This window comes from Dermochelys coriacea, chromosome 7 (assembly GCF_009764565.3).
Source record: "Dermochelys coriacea isolate rDerCor1 chromosome 7, rDerCor1.pri.v4, whole genome shotgun sequence".
NCBI lineage: Eukaryota > Metazoa > Chordata > Testudines > Dermochelyidae > Dermochelys > Dermochelys coriacea.
Window position 1 is genome coordinate 11514581 of NC_050074.1, and position 21805 is coordinate 11536385.

The 21805-nt window shown below is 43.7% G+C and overlaps 1 long non-coding RNA gene across 1 annotated transcript in view; it reads left to right on the top strand.

Annotated features, from left to right (window-relative positions):
- The window catches only part of LOC122461025, a 144159-nt gene that overhangs the window by 62637 nt on the left and 59717 nt on the right, over positions 1-21805 (top strand). The gene's annotated exons all lie outside the window — the stretch shown is intronic.

The following is a 21805-nucleotide window of genomic DNA, read 5'->3' on the forward strand; positions in this document are numbered from 1 at the left end:
CAAAACTGGACACAGTACTCCAGATGAGGCCTCACCAATGTTGAATAGAGGGGAACGATCACGTTCCTAGATCTGCTGGCAATGCACCTACTTATACAACCCAAAATGCCATTGGCCTTCTTGGCAACAAGGGCACAATGTTGACTTATATCCAGCTTCTCGTCCACTGTCACCCCTAGGTCCTATTCTGCAGAACTGCTGCCTAGCCATTCGCTCCCTAGTCTGTAGCGGTGCATGGGATTCTTCTGTCCTAAATGCAGGATTCTGCACTTGTCCTTGTTGAACCTTATCAGATTTCTTTTGGCCCAATCCTCTAATTTGTCTAGGTCCCTCTGTATCCTATCCCTGTATCTCTGTAACCCTCCAGCATATCTACCTCTTCTCCCAGGTTTGTGTCATCTGCAAACTTGCTGAGGGTGTCATCCATGCCATCCTCCAGATCGTTAATGAAGATATTGAACAAAACTGGCCCAAGGACCGATCCTTGAGGCACTCCACTTGATACCGGCTGCCAACTAGGCATGGAGCCATTGATCACTACCCATTGAGCCCAACAATCTAGCCAACTTTCTATCCACCTTATAGTCCATTCATCCATCCCATACTTTTTTAATTTACTGGCAAGAATACTGTGGGAGACCATGTCAAAAGTTTTGCTAAAGTCAAGGAACAACACGTCCACTGCTTTCCCCTCATCCACAGAGCCAGTTGTCTCGTCGTAGAAGGCAGTTAGATTAGTCAGGCATGACTTGCCCTTGATGAATCCATGCTGACTGTTCCGATCACTTTCCTCTCCTCTAAGTGCTTCAGAATTGATTCCTTGAGGACCTGCTTCATGATTTTTCCAGGGGCTGAGGTGAGACTGACTGGCCTGTAGTTCCCAGGATCCTCTTTCTTCCCTTTTTAAAAGATGGGCACTACATTAGCCTTTTTCCAGTCATCCGGGACCTCCCCTGATCGCCATGAGTTTTCAAAGATAATGGCCAATGGCTCTGCAATCACACCCGCCAACTCCTTTAGCACTCTAGGATGCAGCACATCCGGCCCCATGGACTTGTGCTCGTTCAGCTTTTCTAAATATTCCCGAACCACTTCTTTGTTCACAGAGGGCTGGTCATCTCCTCCCCATGCTGTGCTGCCCAGTGCAGTAGTCTGGGAGCTGACCTTGTTCGTGAAGACAGAGGCAAAAAAAGCATTGAGTACATTAGCTTTTTCCACATCCTCTATCACTAGGTTGCCTCCCTCATTCAGTAAGGGGCCCACGCTTTCCTTGACTTTCTTCTTGTTACTAACATTCCTGAAGAAACCCTTCTTGTTACTCTTAACATCTCTTGCTAGCTGCATCTCCAGGTGTGATTTGGCCTTCCGGATTTCACTCCTGCATGCCCGAGCAATATTTTTATACTCTTCCCTGGTCATTTGTCCAATCTTCCACTTCTTGTAAGCTTCTTTTTTGTGTTTAAGATGAGCAAGGATTTCACTGTTAAGCCAAGCTGGTCGCCTACCATATTTACTATTCTTTCTACACATCGGAATGGTTTGTCCCTGTAACCTCAATAAGGATTCTTTAAAACACACCCAGCTCTCCTGGACTCCTTTCCCCCTCATGTTATTCTGCCAGGGGATCCTGCCCATCAGTTCCCTGAGGTTCAGTGTCTGCTTTTCTGAAGTCCAGGGTCCGTATTCTGCTGCTCTCCTTTCTTCCCTGTGTCAGGATCCTGAACTTGACCATCTCATGGTCACTGCCTCCCAAGTTCCCATCCACTTTTGCTTCCCCTACTAATTCTTCCCGGTTTGTGAGCAGCAGGTCAAGAAGAGCTCTGCCCCTAGTTGGTTCCTCCAGCACTTGCACCAGGAAATTGTCCCCTACGCTTTCCAAAAACTTCCTGGATTGTCTGTGCACCGCTGTATTGTTCTCCCAGCAGATATCAGGGTGATTGAAGTCTCCCATGAGAACCAGGGCCTGCGATCTAGTAACTTCTGTTAGTTGCCAGAAGAAAGCCTCGTCCACCTCATCCCCCTGATCCGGTGGTCCAGACTCCCACCATGACATCACCCTTGTTGCTCACGCTTCTAAACTTAATCCAGAGGCACTCAGGTTTTTCTGCAGTTTCATACTGGAGCTCTGAGCAGTCAGACTGCTCTCTTACATACAGTACAACTCCCCCACCTTTTCTTCCCTGCCTGTCCTTCCTGAACAGTTTATATCCATCCATGACAGTACTCCAGTCATGTGAGTTATCCCACCAAGTCTCTGTTATTCCAATCACACCATAATTCCTTGACTGTTCCAGGACTTCCAGTTCTCCCTGCTTGTTTCCCAGGCTTCTTGCATTTGTGTATAGGCACTTGAGATAACTTGCCATTTGTCCTGCTTTCTTAGTATGAGGCTTTCTTAGTACCCATCCTGCACCCCATCCCGTGCCCCAACCCGGAGCCTGCACCCAGCATGCAAACTCCATTTAAAGCCTGCACCCTCACCCCTTTCGACACCCCCCCTCGTGCACCCAAACTCCGTCCCAGAGCCTGTACCCAAACTCTCTCCTACACCCTTACCCCAACCCATAGCCTACAACCAAACTCCGTTCCAGAGCCTGCTTCCCCTCCCTCCACAGCCCCTCCCATCCCCAAACTCCCTCCCAGAGCCTGCACCAATCCTGCACCCCCACCCTGTGCCCCCGCCCGGAGCCTGCACCCAGCACCTAAACTCCATCCCAGAGCCTGCACCCCAGACTCCATCCCAGAGCTGAACCTCCCAACCGTCCTATACCCCAATTCCCTGCCCCAACCCAGAGCCTGCACCCCAGACCTCCTCCCCCAACCCCCAAAAGAGGGTGGAGTTTTGGGGGGCAGGCTCTGAGCATTCTGGGCACCACCAAAATGTCTACAAACCTGCCGCTCCTGGCAGAGAATTCTCCATTAAGTGACCCGTACCCCACGCTGCAGAGGAAGGTGAAAAACCCCCAGGGCCTCTGCCAATCTGCCCTGGAGGAAAATTCTTTCCTGACCCCAAATATGGCGATCAGCTAAACCCTGAGTATGTGAGCAAGACTCACCAGTCAGACACCCAGGGAAGAATTCTCTGTAGTAACTCAGATCTCACCCCATCTAACGTGGAGCGGCAGCGGAGCAGCGGGGACAGCAGAGCAGCTCACAGCAGGAGTTTGCCTGGGACTGGTAAGTATCCGAGTGTGTGTGTTTGCTTGCTGAGGAAGTATCCGAGCGTGTGTTTGCTGGGAGGGAGCCTGAGGGAGTGTCTGATTGGCTGCTAGCCTGCAGGGGGCGGGCATTAGGGTGTCTGTGTGTTTGCGTCAGGGAAGCCTGGCTGTTTAAAAATAGCCGGAGCCTCGCGAACCAGTCGAGCAGCGGGGACAGCAGAGCAGCTCACAGCAGGAGTTTGCCTGGGAGTTCGCCTGGAGTGAGCCCAGTGAGGCTTACATCTTGCCAACGTCTCTGAGGAAGCTCCGTAGTAGGTAGGTGATATGGAAGGGGGGGGTTCAGCTATTGTGACCTGCACTGGATGTGCCATGTTTGTCTTTCTTCCACAGGACAGAAGCAACTTTGTCTGTACAAAGTGCAAGCTGGTCTCCATATTGGAAGAGAAGATTGAAGGTCTGGAGCAACAGGTAACGACCCTGCGTTGTATACGAGAGACTGAGGATTTTCTGGACCAAACTCAGGATAGCCTTCTAGGGGCACAAAGCTCTAAAGATATAGAGCAGGTTGCACAGAGGAGCCAAGAGGCCACTGAAGAAGCTTGGCAACATGTGACCTCCAGAAGAGGTAAGCGGAATGTCCGGGTTCCAGTAACACAGACACAGGTAACTAACCGCTTTCATGTTCTCTCCACAGGTACCAATGCGGAGAGTGGACCAGATGATATGTCTGAGGGGAGAAAGCGGAAGGAGACTCCGCTGGTTGGGAGGCATGAGATGCGATGTCCTGAGGTTGGAGGTTCCACGACCACCACTCCCAAGAGGAGAAGGCGGGTGGTGGTGGTCGGGGACTCTCTCCTCCGGGGGACTGAGTCATCTATCTGCCGCCCTGACCGGGAAAACCGAGAAGTCTGCTGCTTGCCAGGGGCTAAGATTCGTGATGTGACGGAGAGACTGCCGAGACTCATCAAGCCCTCGGATCGCTACCCCTTCCTGCTTCTCCACGTGGGCACCAATGATACTGCCAAGAATGACCTTGAGCGGATCACTGCGGACTATGTGGCTCTGGGAAGAAGGATAAAGGAGTTGGAGGCGCAAGTGGTGTTCTCGTCCATCCTCCCCGTGGAAGGAAAAGGCCTGGGTAGGGACCGTCGAATCGTGGAGGTCAACGAATGGCTACGCAGGTGGTGTCGGAGAGAAGGCTTTGGATTCTTTGACCATGGGATGGTGTTCCATGAAGGAGGAGTGCTGGGCAGAGACGGGCTCCATCTTACGAAGAGAGGGAAGAACATCTTTGCCAGCAGGCTGGCTAACCTAGTGAGGAGGGCTTTAAACTAGGTTCACCGGGGGAAGGAGACCAAAGCCCTGAGGTAAGTGGGAAAGCGGGATACCGGGAGGAAGCACAGGCAGGAAGGTCTGTGAGGGGAGGGCTCCTGCCTCATACTGGGAATGAGGGGCGATCAACAGGTTATCTCAAGTGCTTATATACAAATGCACAAAGCCTTGGAAACAAGCAGGGAGAACTGGAGGTCCTGGTGATGTCAAGGAATTATGACGTGATTGGAATAACAGAGACTTGGTGGGATAACTCACATGACTGGAGTACAGTCATGGATGGTTATAAACTGTTCAGGAAGGACAGGCAGGGCAGAAAAGGTGGGGGAGTAGCACTGTATGTAAGGGAGCAGTATGACTGCTCAGAGCTCCGGTACGAAACTGTGGAAAAACCTGAGTGTCTCTGGATTAAGTTTAGAAGTGTGTGCAACAAGAGTGATGTCATGGTGGGAGTCTGCTATAGACCACCGGACCAGGGGGATGAGGTGGATGAGGCTTTCTTCCGGCAACTCACGGAAGCTACTAGATCGCATGCCCTGATTCTCATGGGTGACTTTAATTTTCCTGATATCTGCTGGGAGAGCAATACAGCGGTGCATAGACAATCCAGGAAGTTTTTGGAAAGCGTAGGGGACAATTTCCTGGTGCAAGTGCTAGGGGAGCCAACTAGGGGGAGCGCTTTTCTTGACCTGCTGCTCACAAACCGGGTAGAATTAGTGGGGGAAGCAAAAGTGGATGGGAATCTGGGAGGCAGTGACCATGAGTTGGTTGAGTTCAGGATCCTGACGCAGGGAAGAAAGGTAAGCAGCAGGATACGGACCCTGGACTTCAGGAAAGCAGACTTTGACTCCCTCAGGGAACAGATGGCCAGGATCCCCTGGGGGACTAACATGAAAGGGAAGGGAGTCCAGGAGAGCTGGCTGTATTTCAAGGAATCCCTGTTGAGGTTACAGGGACAAACCATCCCGATGAGTCGAAAGAATAGTAAATATGGCAGGCGACCAGCTTGGCTTAATGGTGAAATCCTAGCGGATCTTAAACATAAAAAAGAAGCTTACAAGAAGTGGAAGCTTGGACATATGACCAGGGAAGAGTATAAAAATATTGCTCGGGCATGTAGGAAAGATATCAGGAGGGCCAAATCGCACCTGGAGCTGCAGCTAGCAAGAGATGTCAAGAGTAACAAGAAGGGTTTCTTCAGGTATGTTGGCAACAAGAAGAAAGCCAAGGAAAGTGTGGGCCCCTTACTGAACGAGGGAGGCAAGCTAGTGACAGAGGATGTGGAAAAAGCTAATGTACTCAATGCTTTTTTTGCCTCTGTTTTCACTAACAAGGTCAGCTCCCAGACTGCTGTGCTGGGCAACACAAAATGGGGAAGAGATGGCCAGCCCTCTGTAGAGATAGAGGTGGTTAGGGACTATTTAGAAAAGCTGGACGTGCACAAGTCCATGGGGCCGGACGAATTGCATCCGAGAGTGCTGAAGGAATTGGCGGCTGTGATTGCAGAGCCCTTGGCCATTATCTTTGAAAACTCGTGGCGAACGGGGGAAGTCCCGGATGACTGGAAAAAGGCTAATGTAGTGCCCATCTTTAAAAAAGGGAAGAAGGAGGATCCTGGGAACTACAGGCCGGTCAGCCTCACCTCAGTCCCTGGAAAAATCATGGAGCAGGTCCTCAAAGAATCAATCCTGAAGCACTTAGAGGAGAGGAAAGTGATCAGGAACAGTCAGCATGGATTCACCAAGGGAAGGTCATGCCTGACTAATCTAATCGCCTTTTATGATGAGATCACTGGTTCTGTGGATGAAGGGAAAGCAGTGGATGTATTGTTTCTTGACTTTAGCAAAGCTTTTGACACGGTCTCCCACAGCATTCTTGTCAGCAAGTTAAGGAAGTATGGGCTGGATGAATGCACTATAAGGTGGGTAGAAAGCTGGCTAGATTGTCGGGCTCAACGGGTAGTGATCAATGGCTCCATGTCTAGTTGGCAGCCGGTGTCAAGTGGAGTGCCCCAGGGGTCGGTCCTGGGGCCCGTTTTGTTCAATATCTTCATAAATGATCTGGAGGATGGTGTGGATTGCACTCTCAGCAAATTTGCGGATGATACTAAACTGGGAGGAGTGGTAGATACGCTGGAGGGGAGGGATAGGATACAGAAGGACCTAGACAAATTGGAGGATTGGGCCAAAAGAAATCTAATGAGGTTCAATAAGGATAAATGCAGGGTCCTGCACTTAGGATGGAAGAATCCAATGCACCGCTACAGACTAGGGACCGAATGGCTCGGCAGCAGTTCTGCGGAAAAGGACTTAGGGGTGACAGTGGACGAGAAGCTGGATATGAGTCAGCAGTGTGCCCTTGTTGCCAAGAAGGCCAATGGCATTTTGGGATGTATAAGTAGGGGCATAGCGAGCAGATCGAGGGACGTGATCGTTCCCCTCTATTCGACACTGGTGAGGCCTCATCTGGAGTACTGTGTCCAGTTTTGGGCCCCACACTACAGGAAGGATGTGGATAAATTGGAAAGAGTACAACGAAGGGCAACGAAAATGATTAGGGGTCTAGAGCACATGACTTATGAGGAGAGGCTGAGGGAGCTGGGATTGTTTAGTCTGCAGAAGAGAAGAATGAGGGGGGATTTGATAGCTGCTTTCAACTACCTGAAAGGGGGTTTCAAAGAGGATGGCTCTAGACTGTTCTCAATGGTAGCAGATGACAGAACGAGGAGTAATGGTCTCAAGTTGCAATGGGGGAGGTTTAGATTGGATATTAGGAAAAACTTTTTCACTAAGAGGGTGGTGAAACACTGGAATGCGTTACCTAGGGAGGTGGTAGAATCTCCTTCCTTAGAGGTTTTTAAGGTCAGGCTTGACAAAGCCCTAGCTGGGATGATTTAACTGGGACTTGGTCCTGCTTTGAGCAGGGGGTTGGACTAGATGACCTTCTGGGGTCCCTTCCAACCCTGATATTCTATGATTCTATGATTCTATGATTCTATGAACGTCCCATCACAGGCCATTGGGCATATTTACTGCTAATAGTCAAAGATCAATTAATTATCAAAATTAGGCTATCCCGTCATACCATCCCCTCCATAAACTTATCAAGCTTAGTCTTGAAGCCAGATATGTCTCTTGCCTCCACTGCTCCCCTTGGAAGGCTATTCCAGAACTTCACAGCTCTGATGGTTAGAAACCTTTGTCTAATTTCAAGTCTAAACTTCCTGATGGCAAGTTTATATCCATTTGTTCTTGTGTCCACATTTGTACTGAGCTTAAATAATTCCTCTCCCTCCCTGATATTTATCCCTCTGATATATTTACAAAGAACAATCATATCTCCTCTCAGCCTTCTCTTGGTTAAGCTAAATAAACCAAGCTCTTTGAGTCTCCTTTCGTAAGTTTTCCATTCCTCTGATCATCCTAAAAAAGAAAAGGAGTACTTGTGGCACCTTAGAGACTAACAAATTTATTAGAGCATAAGCTTTCGTGAGCTACAGCTCACTTCATCGGATGCATTGAGCTGTAGCTCACGAAAGCTTATGCTCTAATAAATTTGTTAGTCTCTAAGGTGCCACAAGTACTCCTTTTCTTTTTGCGAATACAGACTAACACGGCTGCTACTCTGAAACCTCTGATCATCCTAGTAGCCCTTCTCTGTACCTGTTCCAGTTTGAATTCTTCCTTCTTAAATATGGGAGACCAGAACTGCACAGAATATTACAGATGAGGTCTCACCAGTGCCTTGTATAATGGTACTAACACCTCCTTATCTCTACTGGAAATACCTCGCCTAGTGCATCCCAAGACCGCATTAGTTTTTTTCACAGCTATCGTCATCCTGTGCTCAACCAATACTCCGACGTCCTTCTCCTCCTCTGTTACTTCCAAGTGATGCGTCCCCAGTTTATAACAAAAATTCTTGTTATTAATCCCTAAATCCCTTGCACTTTTCACTGTAAAATTTCATCCTGTTACTATTACTCCAGTTTACAAGGTAATCCAGATCTTCCTGTATGATATTCCAGTCCCTCTCTGTATTGGCAGTACCTCCCACCTTCGTGTCATCCACAAACTTTATTAGCACATTCCCACTTTTTGTGCCAAGGTCAATAATAAAAAAATTAAATTAGATTGGTCCCAAAACCAAACCGTGAGGAACTCCACTAGTAATAGATTGGTCCCAAAACCAATCCCTGAGGAATTCCACTAATAAGCATATTTTCATAAAGAATATGGAGTGAAACATCACTGAGTTGTCATGTGATAAACTGTCCCCCTTATTACACATATGAAGGACTACTGATGCAGAACCAAACCAAGACCTTTTTCTGTTTTTTTTTTCATGAAAATTTTTGGGAGACTCTCTGCCCCAAAATACCCAATAGCTGGTGGTTAGGGTACTCAGCAGGGATTTGGGTTCCAGTCCCTGATCCAAATCAGGTAGTACAGGAACTTGGAATCTTTGTCTCCCCAATGCCAGGTGAGTATCCTAACCACCAGGCTATTAGCTATTCTAGGGTGGGGGTGTCTCTCTGGTTCTGACCAGACACTCCATCCTGAGTCTGAGAAAAAATTTTGATAAAATTTTAATCAAAACTGATAAGTTTTGACAAATTGACAGTTTCTGAACAAAAAGCATGCTGTTGAAAAGTTCTTGGTCTTGGTAATTCTTGGTTCTTGGTAGTTAAAAAGTTGATGTCTCACTTTTGGCAGGGTCAGTGCTATGCCATGGTATATTAAAATACAGAATAAGGGAAACCTATTTTCTCATCCCATCCCTCTTCTAGTGCAAATATTGCATATTGTACACTCATTTCCACCAAATGGGTCTCCCCTTTGGCATTAGGTGAAAGCGGAATTTGGCACATCTCATTGACTTGAATGGAGTTGATAGGCTGTAACAAAGAATGTGTCCCAATCAGTCCATCATAATTATAGGACCATTTGCTTCACAGTGCCTGATCCCAGATCCTTTGGGTTCAGTGATTCAGTCCCTGAGGACTCCAGGCTATTTCATACTCTCCTTCTGCCATTCATGTATTGAAATCCAAGATATAAATTTACTAAAGAATGACTTTTTTTAATCTGTCCCCATTCAGAAATATTTAGGCAGCTGTTAACAGAGATTCACTTTTGAGTGTCTTCCCTGCTTTCTGCAAATAATCCAGTTTTAAAATAGTATAATTCCATGTCAAAGCAGTTTAGACCCTATTTTGCCCCATATTATCTCCTGCTACTTGCAGATGAAAGGGAGAAAAGTTCAATTTTATTGCTCCCCTAAGGAGTGGTGTGACTCTGCAGCTTCAAAACAAGTATAGTTTATGTTGCAAATGAGTGTTTTTTCTTTAAGCTCTTTGAATTGATAAAGAACCATTAGTGAACTCAGAAATTAGTGATATAACTCATGATAAATAAGGCAAATCCTACCACTACTGAAAAAATCATGACAATGGTAAACTCATGCTGCTAAATCTTGCAGGTGAAATACTCTACCCCTCTCTCATGCAAGCAATTTTTCTACTTTCCTTTCAGCATAAACAGTATGTCCTTGTGACCTTGTATCTCAATTTCTGCAATACTGCCCATGTTGGTCTTTCAATGTTCTCTTCAGTCAGAGAAAAATCATCCAATTTGTCTAATTTCAGACTGGATTTGTTTCACATCTCCCATTTCTCTTTTCATAACTTCAGTGGTTTTCTGGTCATCTGCACTGTTGCTATAAGAGTCTAATTCTTATAGTTTGTCCTTTCTACATTTCTTCTTTTACGCCTTTCCACTTTCCTTCATCCCTCTTCCTGTAATCTTATTGTTGTTCATTTGTCTATTTCCATAACTAAATAATGGTCATCTTCTGGTCTAGCCTTGATTGAAAATACTCTGCCTCTCTGGTTTTTCTGACTCTAATTCCCATCTCAAAAATCTCTCTGATTTTCTCAATATTACTTCAAGTGATTCTCTTCTTGTAAGCACAGTACTTTCCCCTCATCTGGAGACTGCCAGTTGTTGTTGTGCGCAGGTTTTGTCATGTCAGTGCTGTATTTTTTTTCTGTTACCTTTACCCCCAGGACCTTAAATCAAAGCTACCTTGTCAATATACAAAATATAATGTGTGATGTTGTGTTGTGAGGTGGTGAAATGTGCCACAACGTTATGATGTTGCACCATAGCGTGATGATACAAAGACAATTCAAAGGTCTTGTGCTCATTCCTCAGAGCTGTCCTCTGAAATGCCATGACTGCCTGCAAAAGCAATATGTTGGAATGCATTTGCTTTACCAGTAAATGTGGAAAATTATGTGTATTTATGAGCCCTGGGTAATAGTTGTCACTCTGGTCTAGGGAATACAACAACTGGTTTGTTTTAAAGGTGCATTACTCTGGAGCATTCTAGAGGAGTTAATTTTTACTAGCGTTCATATTGGGCTACCAGGTTCTGGATAGTGGAATCTGCGAATGGGTTGAAAGTTCAGCCTTAAACCTTGGTTCTGACATTGTCAGGTTTGGAGTCAATCTACTTTCTAACCTGAGCACGTAGACTGCCCTCATTACAGTTGTGTTAGATCTATCCTGGAGGTGGGGTCACCAGCTGGTGAATGCACAGGCTCCAGCTGAAGGATTCCTATTTCAGGGGCCAGTTTAAATAGCGGTTGGGGGATCTCTCTGATATACTTACGTGTAACAATAAAGGCCTTCAGTCCTCTCTGTGTCAGTCTTGGGGATAAGAACGCTGCTCCCTGTTTATGGGCCAAATCCTGGGGCTCTTCATTCAGTTTTAACTCTCCCTCTCTCAGGCAAGCACCCATAGAAGTCAGTGGGAGTTTTGTCTGAGCAAGTACTCCAAGATTTGGCCCAACCTGCTGGTCTAAAAAAGCTGCTGCTTGTATAAGTTTGCTCATGTTGTCTATCCTTGTAAATACTGTGGCATATAAACCTTGTCCCTGCTAATTTAAAGCCAGTGAACACACAGCTGTTTTAAGATCACTGCTAGCCAAAATCAATTGACCAGAGAGAGATGCTAAATTAAGAGATGTTTGAGGGATTGTCCGAGTAGGTAGAACAAAATGGCAGAACAAAACAAGCTAATTTGTCAGGGTTTGTAGCCAGTCCACGTATGTTGCCTCAATGTGAGGCGATAAGGCTGAAGTCTGCTGTTCCTAATACAACAGAGGGGCAATGGCAATCAACTCACCTCTTACAGGAAAATCTTCCAGATCCAGGGCTGCAACTCTGCTCTGTGGGCTGAGGGAAAATCAGAGTCCAATTTCTGAGGCATGAAACAGTTCATATTATAAACTTGTTATGTGAGATGTTGATGACTTGAGGTCTAAAGCTCAGCTGGGAATATGTACATCACTTTGGCAGGCACAGTTATTTATGAATCTGTTAATAGAATGGCTGCGTCTTGGGCCGCTATGCCTCTCTTGATGGCACTAATGCCCATGCTGGGAGACAGAGTACCAGCTGTGCCTAGTCCTTCTTGTACAATTTCAACACATTGATGTTCATCCATTTAATTTGGAAATATTTCTGAATGCTCATCAACCATATGCAGACAACTGGAAGTGCTGTATTGACTGTTGACTTAATTTTGAAGTTGATAATTCTACGTTAATGTAAAACACGGGGAAAGGATTTTTCTCTGTTTTGGTTCTGTTTGCAATTTGTGGAGGAGTTTGATGTGTGGCCTTTTAATGTTGCTGAGCAAAGCATCTTCCTGTCATGAGGACCGATTCTGTTTCCATTGAATAAAAGAAAAAACAGGATCAGACCCGTAGAGCTGCCCTTAACATGTCTTCAAAGGACCTAGAGGCTATACAGTGAGCCAAGAAAGGACAAAGATGTAGGTGTTTCTTCACCTGCATGAGCCACAAATACACACAGATTTGTTATATGATTTCTTTGTCCTAATAGCATGAAGCCTTTTTTGTAACCTTTGTGTCATCTTGTTGCATCACATGTATTCTTGCAGTAGTATTTATTTTTTTTGGGGGGAGGGGAATGTTTCAAACATGTGTTCAATGAAAACTAGCACAAGACCAGAACACTTGGAGAAAAGAACCATTTTTTGTTCTATCCTTGCCAGAGAAATAGTGCTAGAGAAAGTGGGTGGGTAACAAGTTGGAGCTATTGCCTACTGAGCAAACTGGGCTTGTTTTAATGTCTCTTTTATCAACCTACTGGGTCTTGTCCTGACCTTGGATGGTGTGCTTCCGGGGCAGAGACTATCTTCGTGTTTTACAGTGCTTTCAGCCTCTGCGCACTACTGTAATACAAATGTACAGTAAGAATTTTCATACTATTTGGGGAGAGTAAGAAAGATTGGCAAACCTTGTAGATCCACTGAAAAACACTGGCGCAGGAGGGAGATTAGAGGTTGTATATGAAAAGGATCAGTGTCTCTGAAACATGGGCAATCTAATGTATGATTTTGGGATGAAAATGTTGAAAAGGGAATGGTAGAATCTACCAGGAAAGCACCACAGCCCTTGTTCCCATTTTGAGTAGTTAGGTGGGGAGAAGCTTATGGAGTTTCTTTGAAAGGGAGTTTAAATGTGATAGCAGAGAAGCTTGCTCTTGAATAGTTTAGTAGAGATGGCTTTATCTGTTGTTAATTTGACATCCATGCATACTGGAACCTTTCACCGTAGCCGAGACTTTTGTTTCTTGTGGAATTTAGTTGGCTTCCATCTCAAATCCAAGGACCTGGTATGTGTTTGATACTTACGTTTATCTGGAGCTATGCAGAGATTTGATGAACTCTGATTCCCTGTCTTTTGATTTACTTTTATTAAACGATTTTAGTTGGATTTGTCTTTTGTGGCTTCCTTGTTTATGCTAACAAACTAACAAAGACCTGCTCAGGTTAGGCTTCCTTGTTTATGCTAACAAACTAACAAAGACCTGCTCAGGTTAGGATGGATTATCAAAAATCAAAGCTAGCTCTCGTAGAGGGGACAATAGAAAATTGTCCAATCCAGGCTTTGCTGTGACACCTGGGTGGCCCACATACGAATATGAGAGTTTTTAATTTGAGTGAAGGTCACCAAGAGTTCACTTTTATAGAGGAATTCTTACTCTCTGTTAATGGGCCTCCCTGTTGGATGGTTCTGCAGTTGCTTACAGTAAAAAGGCCAAATTGTCAAATTATTTTAAAATTCTTCCACTGCAAATGTGCTTAAGAGGACAGACAGAATGTTTTCTCTGAGCCGAACTGACCGCTGCGTGACTCCAACAACATAGGTTGTCTCACCTTGTCTCACTGCTACAGTTAAGGATTTATCAGTGTTTCCATTTCGAACCTCTGTTTCCAGTTGGGTGTCAGCCTTCAGGTTGCATTTCATTGCTGTGCTTCCTAAAAGCTTTTCATAGCAAGCCATTTAGCCTTTCTATGGCACAGGAATGAGACATTTCTTGGTTTGGATTCTCTAGGCACCAAAAAGTGGGTTTAGATTTGAAAATGAAATTTTGCATGCTGACAGTCCAGTGTCTACTGTAGACTAAGTCCTTCTTTTGGTACCTAAAAACTAAACCTCAAAATTAAAATGCACCCACTTTAGCACTTGTGGGTGGGAGCTTGTGAAATTATTTCCTGCAAATCTAAGTGATCCCTAATCACCATTGTGTCCATTATAATCAAAGGATTTTGGAGGTAATCCTGTGTGGGCCCTTTCAGATTCAATTGACTCACTTTATCTATTCAGATAACAAATGAGGCTGGGACAGGGGTGTGGAAATCTTTGGCCTGAGGCCAGCATCCTCTGCTGCAGGGGAGATACGGATCCCAGCTGTTTGGGCTGACTTGAGTTTGATCTTTCCTTTGTAAATACAGGTGTCTGGAGAAGTCATTGCAGAAACTTAGTTATACTTCAGATTAAATTGGACCTATGCGGTAGAATCAGATTTATTTAGAGATATTGGCCCAGATTATCATCAGGCTATTGACTCAAAGGGAGCAATGCGAATTTATGCCATCTGAGCATGTGACCTAGCTACTTTGTAAATATAAATTCCAAGCAAGACATTACCAACATTTTGTTTATTTTCATTTTTAATTTGCATTGGTCATACCTCAGTCTAATAAATGATTATTTAAATATCAGTTTTCACAGAAAACTGGTGGAATTGCCTTTCAGTTTGGGACTTGGTCAATACACATCTCTTGGGATTATGCTCTTGTGTTTGATATACTGACCTAATAATCTAAACAATATAACTCAAGTAAGACTTCACTAGAATGTTTGAGTTAGAATTGCAAAATAGTCAGCATTGATGCACTGAATGAAAACCTGCACTAATATATATAGACCAGTGGCTCTCAACCTTTCCACACTACTGTACCCCTTTCAGGAGTCTGATTTGTCTTGTGTACCCCCCAAGTTTCTCCTCACTTAAAAACTAATTGGTTACAAAATCAGACATAAAAATATAAAAGTGTCACAGCGCACTATTACTGAAAAATTGCTTACTTTCTTATTTTTACCATTTTTACCATGTTATATATTATAAATCAATTGGAATATAAATATTGTATTTACATTTCAGTATATAGTATATAGAATATGTATAAACAAGTCATTGTATGACATTTTAGTTTGTACTTACTTCGCTAGTGCTTTTTATGTAGCCGGATGTAAAACTAGGCAAATGTCTACCTGAGTTGATGTAGTCCTTGGAAACCCCTGCATACTCCAAGTGGTATGTGTACCCAGGGTTGCCAACCCTCCAGGATTGGCCTGGAATCTCCAGGAATTAAAGATTAATCTTTAATTAAAGATTATGTCATCTGATGAAATCTCCAGGAATACATTCAACCAAAATTGGCAACCCTATGTTTACCCCTGGTTGAGACGCACTGTTACAGATTGTACATTGCACCTGATTAAGGCTTCTGAAGAATCCTTGGTTAGAGCAGAAGCCTGCAGAATTGCAGGGTGCAGTTGACAAGCATGACATGAAGGCCTCTGTGTTGTGTGGCCCAAAATCCAGTGGTACAGCCCCTGTGCTCACAGCAGGTGGGAACTGGCTGTGATGTTCTCTCTTGCTGGGCAGAGCACTTGGACAGCCTCCTGAACTGTCAGTCCACTATGTCTGATGAAGCCCGTGACTCACGCCTGCAGCATCCTGTGCTGGCGCAGCTGGCTGTGAATCCTTCTTTAGACAAGATTACTAAGGCCATCAAACAGCTGTCCACGGGCAAGTCTCCAGGCCATGGTGGCATTCCACCTGTAATGTACAAATGTAGAGATGCCCCCTGATCAAGAAACTCACCAGCTTTTCAAGACTATATGGGAATAGGGTACCATACCCCAGGAGTATAAGGATGCTTTCCTCAGCAATCTATGCAAAAGGAAGGAAGCTTATCTAGCTCTGACAACCATTGCAGAATCTTACTGCTGTCTATAGAGGGGAAGATTCTTGCATGGATTGTCCTCAACAGGCTCGTCTCTCTCCATGTGGATTTGGTGTATCCAGAGTCACAGTGTGGCTTTTGGGCTGACCATCGCACCATGGGGACATGATTTTTGTAGCTCAACAAATACAAGAGAAGGCTCATGAGTAGAACAAGGACCTGTATGTGGTTGATCTGATCAAGGCCTTTGACATGGTGAAGGGGCTATGGAAACTCTTTTATAAATTTGACTGCCCAGAGAAGATGATTGCTGTCATTTGTTCATTTCACGATGGTGTGATGGCCAGGGTCATGGAATATGGTGACTCATCAGAAGTCTTCCCTGTCACCAATGGTGCCAAACAAGGATAAGTAGTGGCTTGTCCTTTTTGCCATTGTCTTTTCAGCCATGCTCTTGTTTGCATTCTAGAACCTGGACAGAGGTGTACACATCCAGTTTAGATTGGGTTGGGGTCTAGTCAATCTACAGTGATTCAGGGCCTGCCCCCAGGTAATGAAAGAGCTATTAAGAGAGCTCTTGTTTGCTAACGACTGTGCCCTCATTGCACACACTCTTGAGGATATTCAGCTTACTATGCACCGCTTTGTCTGTGCCTTAGAATGTTTGGTTTCACAATCAGGCTGAAAAAGATCGAGGTCAGATACTAGGCAACACCAGACCATCATGATCCCATTGTCACAATTGACAATACACCCCTGAACTTGGTCAGCAAATTCTGCTACCTAGCATTCCAGCAATGACATATTGGATGAGATCATTCAGCCCCTGGCAAAGGCCAGCTTGGAAGGAGCGTGGGGTTTGCCTCAGAACCAAGATAAAAAGCTCCTGCAGTGTTGTACTTGCCTCACGCCTCTACAGCTGCGAGACGACCACACTCTACTGATGCTACATCAAACAGCTTCCCATAACAATATCTGTCCTTGTCTCATGGGGCCTGCTTCTAAACCCACTGAAGTCAATGGGTCTTTCCATTGACATCAGTGGGCTTTGGGGTAGGCCCATGCAGCAGGGACTCCTAGCTCAACATCACAATCACCAGCTGTCCTCTACACTCTGACCCACAGAAGTTACGCATTGATGCATTGACTGTTTAGCTTCATCAGTACACGGAGCTGCCCGTCTCATAGAAAATGGTTGAAACAAGGATCACGAGGCAGAGACAAGCTTCCTTATGGAAGCAGCTGACTCCATTGCCACTCCGCATCCTGATAGACACATTTCTTTAAAGTGCCATTAGTTCCGTACGTTTCCTTTTAAAAGATGCATACACCTTCGTAATTGTTAGCTAATGAAAGCTAAACACTCTATTCCTGGGAATTTGTCTTCAACTAGAAACATCACCGCTCATTAGGATTAACTCTGATTGGAAGCCTAAGAAAAAATGTCTGCTAGGGGAATTAAAATCCAACCATGATGAAACTCCAAGCAGAATCTTTCCTTTGTTTGGTTGCAGTGAGGAATTTAATCAAATGCAGGGACCTCTGCATTGAGTTACAGCATCTGCTGTGATAATTCTGGTGTTTTATCTTTGTTTCCTGACTTCTTTCTAACTAGTTTATTTTCCAAATAAATCCTTAATACAAGGACTGTGCTGAAAACAAAATAAAGAAGAGTTTAAATTGCTTATGGCTTGCTTTATATGGCTTCCAGGTATTTGAGCAATTTTGCTAACAAGTATCCTGTAACCTATTTCCAAAGGCCACTAGCAGATAATAATATTTTGGTTAATTTACATACTTTCAGTTTATAATCCTAATTAGTTCTCCAACCAGTAGTCCCTAGGCAATATGTAGTCCTACCTCATCTTATTTGTGATCTTTAATGTGCAAGATCTCTTGTTTTAATTTAAAAAAAAAAACGCTGTTAGGTTTGGTTGAGGGCTTTTCCATTTCAGTGTGCATCTGATCTGGGTGATTCCATGCTGATTCAAATCCTGTTTTCAAATAAATATCTTGCATTATTATAGATCATCCTTTATATTGTGGTCAGGAGCTGTTCCCTGCTTAAATGGGCATGGGGGGAGCATGAGTTCATGCAGAATTTGGTCCGACATGTTTAAAATAAAAATAATCACGCTGTCAAACTTATGTCAGTTCCCTTTAAAGTGTCTGGGGCTGCATGGGGTATACATAGGAAGAGAATTTGGTCCAAAACGTTAGCTTTCATTGGTCTGGCCCAACAATGGTACAATGCCACCATGGCAAACTGTAGGGGTTGGCGTGTGCAGCAGGAATAATCAGCCCCTCTTACTAAAAAAAAGCCATTTGAGGGCAACTGGGGAGAGGAAATCTCCTTGAATTTCCTCTTGGTGGAGTCTCCCAATTTGTTTAGTTAGAACAGCAGTGTTGCTTCTCCATGTAAAGGGTTTGAGCCCCTTCCATACTGATGTCCTGTGCCTCCATGCTTCTTCTGGGCCCCAGCCTTGCCTTGAACCCTGCGTTATACTCAAGTGCATGCTGTTGCTCAGTGTCAAGGGAGAAGGGACTAGGGCAGATGTAGAAAAATTAATACAGCCGCTTTTGTGTAGATTTCTGGGATAACCAATAAGCATACTCCCGACTCCCCCCATGCTCAGTTCCACAGAGGGTCTTTTTCCTTACCGAACAGATCACTCCTTCCATCTTCATCCATAAAAATAAAATAAAATTTAAAACATCTCTTCCAAGTCACCATGCTGAGACAATGTGTAGAACTGTGACATATCTTGGGACTACAATCCTTGGAAAAATAAGCTAATCAAACTAAAACTAAAAATCAACAGTATATATCCACCTGCAGAAGGAAAACAAGGAACAAAATTTAAGGTTGGACGACCAGTGTAAATCAGTGTGTGAAGGAAGTTTATCCATTTCTCAACATCTTGAATATTTGAAGTTTTTTTTTTTTTTTTTTTAAGGTGTAGGATATGTCTCAAGTACATGTGATGGGTTTTTTTGATGAGGGAAGGGAGAGTGTTAGCTGGTAGCTACTGCTATGTATTGAGGGTATATAATAATACACACTTCCAATCTTAATACTTTTTAAAAAGCATTTTTTTTGGAGGGGATTTGGACAAAATTTTGCAAGAATTTGGATATACTCAGAATTCATACAGGTGGACTTTGCATAAGCGAAACAAGCAAAATGAAGAATGTTAGAATTTTACAAATTTTATCCAGAAAGAAATTCTACCTTTTCACTCAGCTTGCGTACAAAATCAGCCTGACTAGCTGAAGTGGCACATCTCTACTGCAGAGATCACTTCTGCCAGGAGTATGAACAGCTTGTGCTGATTTTAGGAACAAACTGCATGTGGGTAGAAAACATTATCTTCTGATATTCCATCCCGGCACAGGGATTTTCTTGCAGGAACCAATGTGTTTCAGGAACCAGAGTGGTGAGTCAGGTTATAGTCAAATGTCTTGTACAATTTCATGTGATTCCTGGGAAGATCTTAGCTGAAAACATTATTTCCTGTATGCATAATGGATTGAATTCTGATCTCATTTTTCTCCTGTGTAAATGAGGTCAAAATTGGTATAATAGTATGGTAATCCCCAATATTCCTATTCCAAGCAATACAAAAGATTGAAATCACTCCTTTCACCATTACAGTAACTACTTTGATAAGGCCTGAAAAAAGAGTGGTGGTAATAAACATTTTCATAAGAAAACTATCTGAGAAATCAAAATCTAAAGAGCTGCAGAATCTATAGTTTGGATAATTTTGGCAAAGATCTGCTGGATAACAAAAGATTCTAATATGAAAATTTGATTTTTGCTCTCTTTGTGGATTGTAATCAGTATATAAATTATAGTACTAATAGGTAAATGTGATTTTAAAATGTTAGAAACCATGACTTGTGTTTACTAGTAAAGAGATCCAGGAAAGGCATTGGTGACAGAGGAAATCTGTAGCCAACAATTTGATTTAAGAATCTTAGAGTGAGTAATTTCTATTTTTCATGCTTTGGCATAATTTATTATTTCTATATTTAAATCTTTTCTTCCAAACACAAAATAATAATGTTTCCTGCTGTTCCGTCAATATTACATATTATAATATTTGGCACGTGTGTAACTGAGGACAAAAGGAACCACGTGATAATGTTCTAAAGGGTCATTTTTTTATGGGAAGTGTCTCAATTTCATTTTTTCCCCCATAATAGCATTTCAGGTCCCATTCAAGAATTGCACTTTGATGACACACATATTGGTATTGAGAAAGTGTTTATAGCAGAAAAAATCAGGTTTAAGTATCTTTTCGTGCATCGCTTATAGCTTTCCTCTTCCACCTAGAGCTCTACTTATAAGAGGTAATATTATGACATGGTTGATGTTGTAATAGTTGGGTTAATGTAGAATCATAGAAAAGGAGGGGTAGAAGGGACCTCAAGAGGTCACTAAGTCCAACCCCCTGTGCTGAGGCAGGATCACGTAAACCAAGACCATCCCTGACAGGTATTTGTCTAACCTGTTCTTAAAATCCTCCAATGATGGGGATTCTACAACCTCACTTGAAAGACTATTCCAGTGGTTAACTACCCTTATAGTTAGAAAGCTTTTCCTAATATCTAACCTAAATCTCCCTTGTTGCAGATTAAGCCCATTACTACTCGTCCGACCTTTAGTGGACATGAAGAACAATTACTGTCCTCTTTATAAAAAGAAAAGGAGTACTTGTGGCACCTTAGAGACTAACAAATTTATTAGAGCATAAGCTTTCGTGAGCTACAGCTCACTTTCGCTGCTACTCTGAAACCTGTCCTCTTTATAACAGCCCTTAATGTATTTGAAGACTGTTGTCTGGTCCCTCCTGGGTCTTCTTTTCCCAGGACTAAATATGTCTATTTTTTTTTTTAGCCTTTCCTTGTAGGTCAGGTTTTTCTAAACCTTTTATCATTTTTGTTGCTCTCCTCTGGACTTTTTCCAATTTATACACCTCTTTCCTAAAGTGTGGTGCCCAGAATTGGACACGGTACTCCAGCTGAGGCCTTATCAGTGGTGAATAGAGCTGGACAATTACCTCCCATGTTCATTTAACAACGCTCCTGTTAATACACCTCAGAATGATATTTGCTTTTTTCCCAACTGCATCGTACTCTTGGTACTCATTCAATTTGTGATCCACTATAACCTCCAGATCCTCTTCAGCAGTACTACTGCCTTGCAAGTTTTTCCCCATCTTGTAGTTATGCATTTGATTTTTCCTTCCTAAATGCAATAATTTATACTTGTCTTTACTGAATTTCATCTTGCTGATTTCAGACCAGTTCTCCTATTTGTCTAGGTCATTCTGAATTCCAATCCTGTCCTCCAAAGTGCTTGCAATCCTTCCTAGTTTGGAATTATCTGCACATTTTATAAGCCTACTGTCCACTCCATTATCCAAGTCATCATAGAATATCAGGGTTGGAAGGGACCTCAGGAGGTCATCTAGTCCAACCCCCTGCCCAAAGCAGGACCAATCCCCAATTTCACCTCCAGATCCCTAAATGGCCCCCTCAAGGATTTAACTCACAACCCTGGGTTTAGCAGGCCAATGCTCAAACAACTGAGCTATCTCCCCCCCTGCCAAAATACTGAACAGTACCAAACCCAGGACTGACCCCTGTGCTGCCCCACTAAATATGCCCTCATAGTTTGACAGCAAACCATTGATAATTACTCTTTGAGTGTGGTCTTTCAACCAGTTTTGCACCTACCTTATAGTAATTTCATCTAGGCCACATTTCCCTAGTTTGCTTATGAGACTGTCATGTGGGACTGTGTCAAGGGCCTTACTAAAATCAAGATATATCACATCTCCTGTTTTCCCCTATCCACTAGCCAGTAACCTGTCAAAGAAGGAAATGAGGTTGGTTTGGTATAATTCGTTCTTGACAAATCCATGCTGGCAATTTGTACAAAACCATGCTGGTTG